The sequence below is a fragment of the Eptatretus burgeri genome, chromosome 14, assembly GCF_056783735.1.
Source record: "Eptatretus burgeri isolate ZD-2024b chromosome 14, Ebu_testis_v1, whole genome shotgun sequence".
In the NCBI taxonomy this organism is placed as follows: Eukaryota; Metazoa; Chordata; class Myxini; order Myxiniformes; family Myxinidae; genus Eptatretus; species Eptatretus burgeri.
In genome coordinates, this window is record NC_140974.1 from 60,609,913 (window position 1) to 60,619,679 (window position 9,767).

Below are 9,767 nucleotides of genomic sequence, written 5' to 3' on the forward strand. Positions count from 1 at the left end.
CGCTGGAGCTATCTTTACTATTTTTTTTTTCTTGAAATGATTTTTTATCATCAACCGCTGTTACAACGGGAACCCAACGGGTTCACGGGTCGTCTCGTATGCACTAAATGGGATCATGCTGATCCTATGTAGCAAGTCTGGATGTAATCGGCCCAGAACTCTCAAAGAAGGGGCATGACAAACACAGAAACAAACACCGGTCTGTGATTTATAGTCAGGATATGTAAAATAGTGTCATTTTTGGATCGTTTTAAAGCCTCTGATTGGTTGGAATGGAAAACCGTCCAAGTGAACAAACTTTTATTACTATTAATCACCAAGAGGAGATATTGATCAAAGTTTTATCATTATTGGTGACATCCACACATTACTGATGCCAGGATATACAATGCACCATGTTGAAGTTCGGCAAGAATGGCAGTGTAGGGTTCTGGGAGAACGCATTGTTTTCTCTCTTTCTCAATTCTCTTTTTGCTTTCAAATGTTTTCGTTTTGCACCAATAATTTAACAGGTGTAATAAAGAAAAAGGTTGTGATGCAGAAAGATAAGCTTCAAAACATAATTTGTGGATGAATGGGAAAAATACAAGTTCGGGAGCAGGTAAGGCATTGGTCACATTGTGAGGATGGAAATTTTCCATGAAAATAGAAATCCCATAACATCAGTGCTGCCACTTCTCAACTACATCCCTTGCCCTTTGCTGCAATATGCATTCGAGGCTTGTAAGGAAGATTACATTTATCTCATTGACAATACTGCATCTGGAAATCTTTCAATCCATTTTTTTTTAAAGTGTAGGTCGAAGCCTTATCTTGTGTCACCGTCAGGGATTTCACTGATGGACAATAGATGCAGGGAAATTGGCTGGTGGACCTTGGACCCTGATATCTCATAGGGATGTCATCTGGTTCCTTTGTTCACAACGGGATAAGGGAAGCAACAAAATTGCTCTGGATTCTGTTCGCTGCCGCCTCTCGTGTTACAGGAGATCTTTCTGTTCCAATCTGCATGTAAATACGTTTCTTATATACCACAGTGAAGGATCTTGTAAAATGATTATTATTAGACCACTATGAGTGTAAAACATGACAAATAAAGTAATTGGGATGACAGACGATGAGGCAGGTTAGTCTTAGTTGTTAAAATGTTTGATTCTGTGCATCTGCTTATTAAGGCATCAACTCCAGCAATCTTGAATGGGAATGCCTGGCTCAGATATTTCATAGGAATAGAAAGTGACATGACACAACCGCAATAACATATATCAGGCATGGATCCAGGGTTTTAAAATGTGGAGGAAAGGGGGGGGTGAGCTGGAAAGAGAATTGGGGTGTGGGTGGTTATCATCACTGAATGATCAAACTCTGATCAAGATCTCCACTCCTTTTCTTTGCAGTTTGGAGGTTAATTGAGAGAGATAGACCAAGCTTGAAGAGGTCAGGTGGAGTTAATTTGTGAGTTTGCAATATATATATATATATATATATATATATATATATATATATATATATATATATATATATATATATATATATATATATATATATATATATATATAGTAGTGTATGTTTGTTTGTCCTCTTATAATTCGAGAACTACGCATCCCAGAACAAAACTAAAGGCATATTCGGAATCAGCACATTTCACAGGTACTAGAGCACACCTTAGATGTTTAATAAACCGAAGAAAAAAAAATCGTCCTTTTTTTTGGCCGTTTCAATTTTTCTGCTGCATTTGATTGATATTCCATGTCACGACTTTTTTATTCACAACCTGATCAAAATAAGACAAGACAGACCAATGGATGGACAGACCAGTGGATGGACAGACCAGTGGATGGACAGACCAGTGAATGTTTACAAAGTTTCTGATGAAAATTTGACTTTCTGATTTTAGATGCCCTGAAAAAGGAAGAGCTCCATTGGTCCCAAGGCAGCTGCAGCTAAGCAAAAACACAATAAGAGACAACAGGAGACTGAAGAGGAGCAAGATCCAGGCTAAATGAACAGGCACAGCAGCAGCGACAAAATGAGACTGAAGAGGAGCGATCAGCCAGGCTAAATGAACAGGCTCATCGGCAACAACAGCGGCGAGCAAGTGAGACTGAGGAAGAGTGTGATGCAAGACTTGAGGCAATGCGTCACCGCACTGCAGAAGGGTGAGCACTGGCCCGGGCACAAGAGCAAAACAATGCCAACAGGGTGGCATTCATGTATGACCCGGCTGACCCAGAAACTCATGCAGACACCGGCTGAACGGTCCAATTCTGCACCCACTGCTCTGCTTACAAGTTAAAGGGAGAGACCCAGGGTGTGTGCTGCAGTGATGGCAAGCCCTCTTGTCTTTGAGCCCTCTCCTGCCCTTCCTCTCTTGCTGAAAGAACTTCTCTCAGACAAAGGTTCCCTCAGCAAGCACTTCCTTGACAACATTCAGACGTATAATGGCAGCTTTGCGATGACGAGCTTCGGGCACAAGGAAGCTGAAGTCCAGGGCTGGAACCCGATCTTCCGGATCCAAGGCAAGTGTTCCACCACATTGGCAGCTTGCTCCCGCCTGAAGAGGGCCAGCGAAAGTTCCGACAGGTCCACTTCCTGGACTCACACGCCAAAGATCTGGCTGCCAGGAACCACAGCGGCCTCAAACCACACATCCTTGAGATTCTCACAAAGTGGTTTCACGAGAATAACCATCTGCTCCATGAGCTCAAAACTGCAAGAGATGTACTTGCAGAAGGAGGAAACTCTGAAGAGCGCCAGATCATCATCAGAGAGAACAAATGACTGCAAGGAGAGCACACACGCCGCTACAACACCCAGTCTGCATCAGAAGTCGCCATCCTAATGGACAATGAGCCAACAGAACCCAGAGACAATGTCCTCAGACTTCGTGATGGGGCACTTAAAAGGATCAGTGAGCTGCATGCATCTTATGATGCACTCCAGTATACCTTAATGTTCCCATGTGGAACAGATGGCTGCAGCATCCATCTGGTGGCCACGACTGCTACTGGACAGGATGGACGAAAACTCATGTAGTTGCAGTACCACAGCTACCACATCATGGTGAGAGAGGGCAACCACATACTGCAGATGCGACGATTCTTTCAGCGGTTTCTGGTCGATGTCGATGTCTACTGCAAGATTGAGACAGAGCGACTGGGCTTTATCCGCCGGGAGCAAAATAACTTGCTTGCTGATAACTGCGACAACCTCCGTGACAGCTTCATGAGCACTGATGATGAACGCTGACAACGACAAATGTGTGAAATATGTCCAAATTAAATGTGATATATAAATGTGATATATATTAAGCACCACAATTTACCCCTTTCTTATTCCTAATTTTTTCCCCGGGCAACGCCGATACTCCAGCTCGTATGTGTGTATATATGTATATATATATATATATATATATATATATATATATATATATATATATATATATATATATATATATATATATATATATATATATATATATATATATATATATATATATATATATATATATTGTTGCGGATTTCGCGCCCGCCGGCGTGCGAGCGGCCACGTAACTCGAATCGCGGCACGTCGCCCACCGGACGGACAATCCCGTCATGACCCTCTCGGACTAACGCCGGGAACTAGTCACGGGTGGGCCTTTCGGCCTCACCACGATCGTGCCAATCGGCCCCCCGCGTGGGATAGGGTTGCTCGCCAAATTCGACCTACCTAAGTACCCACACGGAGGGTAGACCGGGCGATCGCACCTCGCCGCAGGTCGACTTCGGACACGGGCCACTTTAAGTGACCCGTTCCGTACTATCGGGATAACCGAGCGGTGTTATCGTCAACCTCGACGGTTCGATTAATTATTGGGCGTATTGAGCCCACGACCAACCCTTTACGTGAAGTAAGATGGAGATTCAATAAAGGAAAAGACGAAGCGAAACGGGAAAAACAGTTCAACATAAAGCACATTTATTCCGCGGCAAACGGAAAGCACACATATACAATTATACACCAAAAGCAAATGTAACAAAAGAAGAAACACCACAATAATGCACAAAAAGCAAATGTAAAAGAAGAAAAACACACTGCAGATCTACTACCGACTACCGAGCACACGGCAACACTTATACAGTTTTACTTCACAGACGGCGCCGACAACACATATACTCAAAGCAAAAGAAAAAGGGACCACCCTCCACTATGAGGGGGCAGACGGGCCAGGGGCCGAGACCGCGTCGAGCCTACCCATCTGGTGATGAGCCGCAAAATGGTGGTGGCGCCCCGACTCTGCGGGCCTCGCTGGCACTGCCTGGAAATGGGGTGGGAACGGGGCCCCCTTTTCACACTATCTCAGTGCGGGGGGAAACAGGAGGGGGTTGTTGATGCTCGGAGAAATGAGGATATCTCGCTGGCTCGGGTCCCGCGACGAGCGTCTCCACCGCGACCTCGGTCGCGTTACCGGCCTCCCCTCTCCGCAGCTCCCCGACTCTGACACGAGCGCCCTCTCAACTGCCTTCGCCGCCGCCACCTCTCCAACTCTCCACTCTTCTCAGCTCCGTCCAACTGCTTTCTCTGACTCTTCTCTTCTCAACTCTCCTTGACTGACTGCCTTTTCGGCGAGCGAACGTGGCCCTTTATAGCCCCCAGGGCTTCGCTCCTTCACCTTCGACCCTTCACCTCTGGCTGGCTCCCCATTGGACAGAGGAAAAGTGGGCGTGAATGATTTTTGATCCGCGAATCTGCATATTGCGATTATACTCCGACGCACCTGGAGGCGGGGCCAAATCGCCCCACGCTCGCTGATATTACAGAACAGAAGTGGGCGTGAATCGTTCTTGATCCGATTTCTTCGGAAAGGCTGGTGTTTTTGCACCCGCCGCTCGGCGCGCGCCCTGCACGAGTCCAGGATCGGTGTCCACAAGCGGCGCGGGAATGGCGGTGATGCGATGGTTGCGAGAGCGAGATGTGACGGCAAGGGTCGTGGCTGTGGTTGTGAAGCGGCGTTGCGGTTGGTGGTTGTTGTGTGATGGCTGTTGAGACGTGGTTGGTGGTGGGTGTGGTGGTAGTAATGGCGGCTGGTCCAAAATAAAGATAGTAAAAGAAAAACGGCTATCTAGAAGGGTCGCAGCCCGAATGAATGACATTTATTCCCTCTATACAACGGGTTTGGACTAACTACACATATACTTACAGAGATATCTCACCAAAGGGACCTGAATGGTGGTTTGCGAATTTCGTCAACCACAACAATATATATATATATATATGTATATATCTAAAAAAAAAGTTTAATTTTTTTAAGAAGATGAAGGCGCTTCCAAGCTAAAGTAAAAACTAGATCGACTCCGCTAATTTGAGCAAAAAAGCGAGAGCACACCCGTTCTCAGGGCAACGTTTTGCCGGCTTAACAGTCGGCTTCATCAGGTACAACAGACCCCGGGCCTCAGCATGTGTCGGGTTTTTATTTCGATACGACTGCTTATTTCTGGTCACGTGCTGGTTTTCGAGGTCAAATGGAGGAGTGCTTTTTAACTTTTTTTTATTTTGCAAAAGCAAAAACAAACGTCAAATCACATCATTGAAGGGGTGCTCTGCTCTTTTTTTGTTTTAACTTACACGTGATCCGGTGTTGTATATGTGTGGGTGAGCACTTGTGTGCGCTTGTTGTTTTTGTGTTTGTGTTTCCAGGGTACGAACATGGCTGGTTTTGTGTCCGGGTTGAGCATGATGAGGTGTTGGTTGGGCGAGTGTTGGGGTTTTCGTTGGGTGTTGTGCACATGTGGATGTGGTGTTTGGGATTGGGTGTTGTTGGTTGCTTGGCTTGTCCAGCCATTTGCACCATCCAGTTTTCACCATTTGTGTTCGAGGTGTGTATTGTGTGGGTATGTCCACAGTCTCCCCGGTTAGGCCACGCTCTCAGCTCTTCACGTGCCATGCTTCCAAAATCAACCTGTGTCATTTGTTAGATGTAGTGTCTCAGACATGGGTCCCATCAAAGTCCAATTTATGGCCAGATTGCAGGCAATGTTGTGCTATGGCTGACTGGGTCACCTTTCCAAGCCTAATTGCTCTATCATGTTCATCTAGTGGTTTCAAATTTCTTCCAGTTTCATCAATGTAGAATTGGTCACAGTCTTTGCATGATGAATGGTAAAATACTCCAGATTTATCACCAGTTGGTATTGGGTCCTTTAGTTTTGAGATGATATTATGGATGGTGCGTCAAGGCTTGGGGGCTACGCCAATCCGTGCATCACGTACTATCCTGCCAATCCTTTCAGAAAGGCCCGGGTAGTGTGGCAGTACACAGTGCCCAAGTATGTCTGGCTCCTTCCGTTCTGTCCTTTTTGATTCTTCCAAGGTGGGAGTTTTCCCTTGTTGTACCCATTTTTGAGCAGGACTCCTCTAACTAATCTGATTTCTTTAATTGCCTCGGCTTTTGAAGATTGCGGCGTCTATGCCCGAGCTGCTAAGGTCCGCGCTGCACTGCGTTTGTGAGAGATTGGGTTGCAGTAGTTAAAATCCAGCAAGCTGCTGGTGTGGGTTGGTTTCCTGCAAACCAAAGTCTTTAAGCAGCCGTAAGGTTTACGGTGAAACTCCACATCAAAAAATGCCAATTTGCTTTCTTTTTCAATTTCCATTGTGAAGTTAATGCGGGGGAATACCCACCCAAGTTTTCCCAGTAGGTGGTCTACCATGTTTGTACGCACAATGACGAAGGCGTCATCTACATATCTGTTCCAGTACCGTGGGAGCCAATTCTCATGAGTCTCAAATATCCTTCGTTCGAGTTCCTCCATCACCAAATTACCTACAACAGCAGAGACCGGTGATGCCATAGCAGTGCCAATATTTGTTGGTAGTGTGCACCGTCATCGATGAAGGTCATGCTGTTCAGACACATCTCCACCAAGCACGCATTATCTTCAGGTGTTAGTTTGCTGTTTTGACAAACCATTTTTTTTTTTGACAAGCCTTCAGGTGTTGACAAGGATGTGGTGTTCGGGATTGGGTGTTGTTTGTTGCTCACCTTATCCAGCCATTTTCACCACACAGTTTTCGATGATCTGAGCCACACGATTCGTGATCGTGGTTTTCTCCTCCGCCAGTAGATTGGTAATGGCGGACTCCACAATCACAACAATCTGGGCCACAGGTATAGATTCAGGGGTTATGCTGAAATTTAACCCTTTCCTTAGGACTGACATTTCAGCATCCGAGTGTTTTGTTGGATAAATTTACAACCCATTTTTTCTCATCGCCAAAGTACGTAGGTTTGTTGCGGTTACTGCTTTGTATGAGTAGTTGCTGGCGTGTGGTGTGTACCGTGTTCAGAGTCTGTGATGTTGGGTTTGCGTCGTTTATAGGGTGTGAAGTGCACGTGTGGTGCGGAGACAATTCTGTGCGTAGGTTGTCCAGTTTTCTTGTGTGTGTGCATGTAGCAAACTCAGGTGTCGCCATCGCTCGGTCTGCTGCCATTCCAAGAAGGCGTTTGAACAGGGCCCCATCCACAACTCCACGAAGTTTCTCCTGTAAAACTTCTCCATCCTCGATGTCGAAGTGTGCGATGTCCGTCCTTAATTTTGAGTCTCAGAAAACGAAAACCCATGGCTCGCATTATGTTGTTTGCCTCGAGGCTCTCCACCGGGGGTCGAAATCTCAGCGAGCGAGGTAGCAAGTTTTCTTTGAGGCAGACGTGGTTGAATCACACCAGCACGTGACTGAAAATGAGCGGTCATATAAAAATAAAAACCGGACACGTGTCGATTGTGCCCAATGAAGCTGGCGAAGTGTTGCCCTGAGACCGGCTATGTTCTCGCTTTTTTGCTCAAATTAGCGGAGTCGATCTAGTTTTTACTTTAGCTTGGAAGCGCCTTCTTCTTCTTTAAAAATATGTAATCCCAACCGCCCCAATCTTATCCAAAAAAAAAAATATATATATATATATATATATATATATATATATATATATATATATATATATATATATATATATATATATATACATATATAGACATACACATATATTGAAGGAGGAATTCATATGTAGATTGTAGTAAAAAAATAGCTTGATCCATGTGATCGCATAGGTTAGATTTCCCCTGTATTAGCTATTTGTCTTTAAGTAAAAGAATTTGTGGTCAAGAAAGGCACGATTGCACGAGAAAAACACTTACCAGGACATTCTGCATCATTTTGGGGTGCCACGAGCAGGTAAGGCCATACCATAGTGGCATCACAATAAGACCACGCGATAGGCGCCATTGTATGCTGCGGAGAAGTCCTGGTTTGGGTGGGGGAGGTGGGATGGTGGTTGTGGAAAGCCACTGCCCCCCATCCAGTGGAGTAACCAATGGGGATCAGCCATTGAGGCATGATTGGCCTGGGGAAATAATAAAAACTGATGTGGGTGTGCTCTCTGTTTCTTTGTGGAGAAAAATAAGGACTGCTTGTGAGAGATGGGGATGCTGCATAATTGCTCCTCAGCACCCCTCATTATTACCTGCCATCTTGTACCACTGATGCCCCTGCATGCCACACAAGCTTAGTGCATTGCCACAAGCCGTCACCTGCAACGCAACCTTTATTCCTCGTATGAGACCGGTATTTTGGTGCCATTGGTGGGTTACTTATTTATTTTTCTTGTATATAAGTTCGGGTTTTTCACGTCCTACCTTCCCATTTGTCTGTCCTCATGCAACAGATCTGTCCCACCAGGTTCTGCCTTTATTGGGTGATCCTCGAGACATCGTCATATTAATTGAATGCAGTACTTTTAACACCGTTTTGTCATTTGCAGGGGGTACCCCTTGTACCCCTGGCACAGTTGGTCCGTGTTAACAGCCCACCTGATGCAACAATATTATCCCTAGATGTCTGGCACAGAGTATACTGCAGAATTGAGGGTTTCATAGGTTCATTAAATGGGATCTCTATGTGCATGTAAAATATCTCAGGGTATCTTTGCCGTTTTTCTTGTTTAAATTCGCTTTAATGAGGAAAAGCAAAGTAACAAAGAAACATATGTGGGCAATCAGAGATTGCAGACCCTCGCCAGCACTTCTTTTGCGTGGTGTATTTTTGCCAAACCAAAATATGGCTGCCAAACCATGTGACCTATGGCATCATATGTGTGAACCTTTTGTTCCTCATGGGCATGCGGTCATACATGTAAAGTTTCATCTCGATCTGTTTAGCCATTTCAGAGAAGAAGATTTTTGAAGGTTTTTTTTTTTAAAATAAAAAACAATATGGCTGCCGAATCACGTGACCGATGACATCATCAGTTTTTTTTTTCTGTGGACCATTTTATCCCTATATGACCCTCAAAAAATTTCATACTGATCAGATGTGGTGTTCTACATATGCAATGATGATGTCATGAAAAAAATCACACTCCTTCCGCATGAGGAGTGCTTGCTGTGTGTGTGCCAAGTTTCAATTTTTAACTTGGTGCAGTTTCAGAGATACAAAGGTCCAAATTTTTCCCATTTTTCCAATATAACTGCCACACCACGGGACCTATGACGTCATAATTATCGTTAAAACATTCTACTTGAGTAGTTGCACCAATGGTGAAAATTTCGTCTCAATCTGACAAGCGGTTGTGGAGAAAGACACCAAAGTTCTGTGCGGACAAGCAAACAGACAAACAAACAAACAAACGGACACAAATGCAATACCCTCTCCTTTGGCGAGGGTAAAATATAGGACCACTGGACCTGTAGCTTATCTGAGTACTGACCGAAGGTTTTAACCCAAATTTGGTAGCATTC

General features: G+C 44.8%; 1 protein-coding gene across 3 annotated transcripts in view; it reads left to right on the plus strand.

Annotated features, from left to right (window-relative positions):
- LOC147013357 (ras GTPase-activating protein nGAP-like) overlaps positions 1-9,767 on the plus strand; it is a 404,833-nt gene that overhangs the window by 190,149 nt on the left and 204,917 nt on the right. The window lies entirely within an intron of this gene.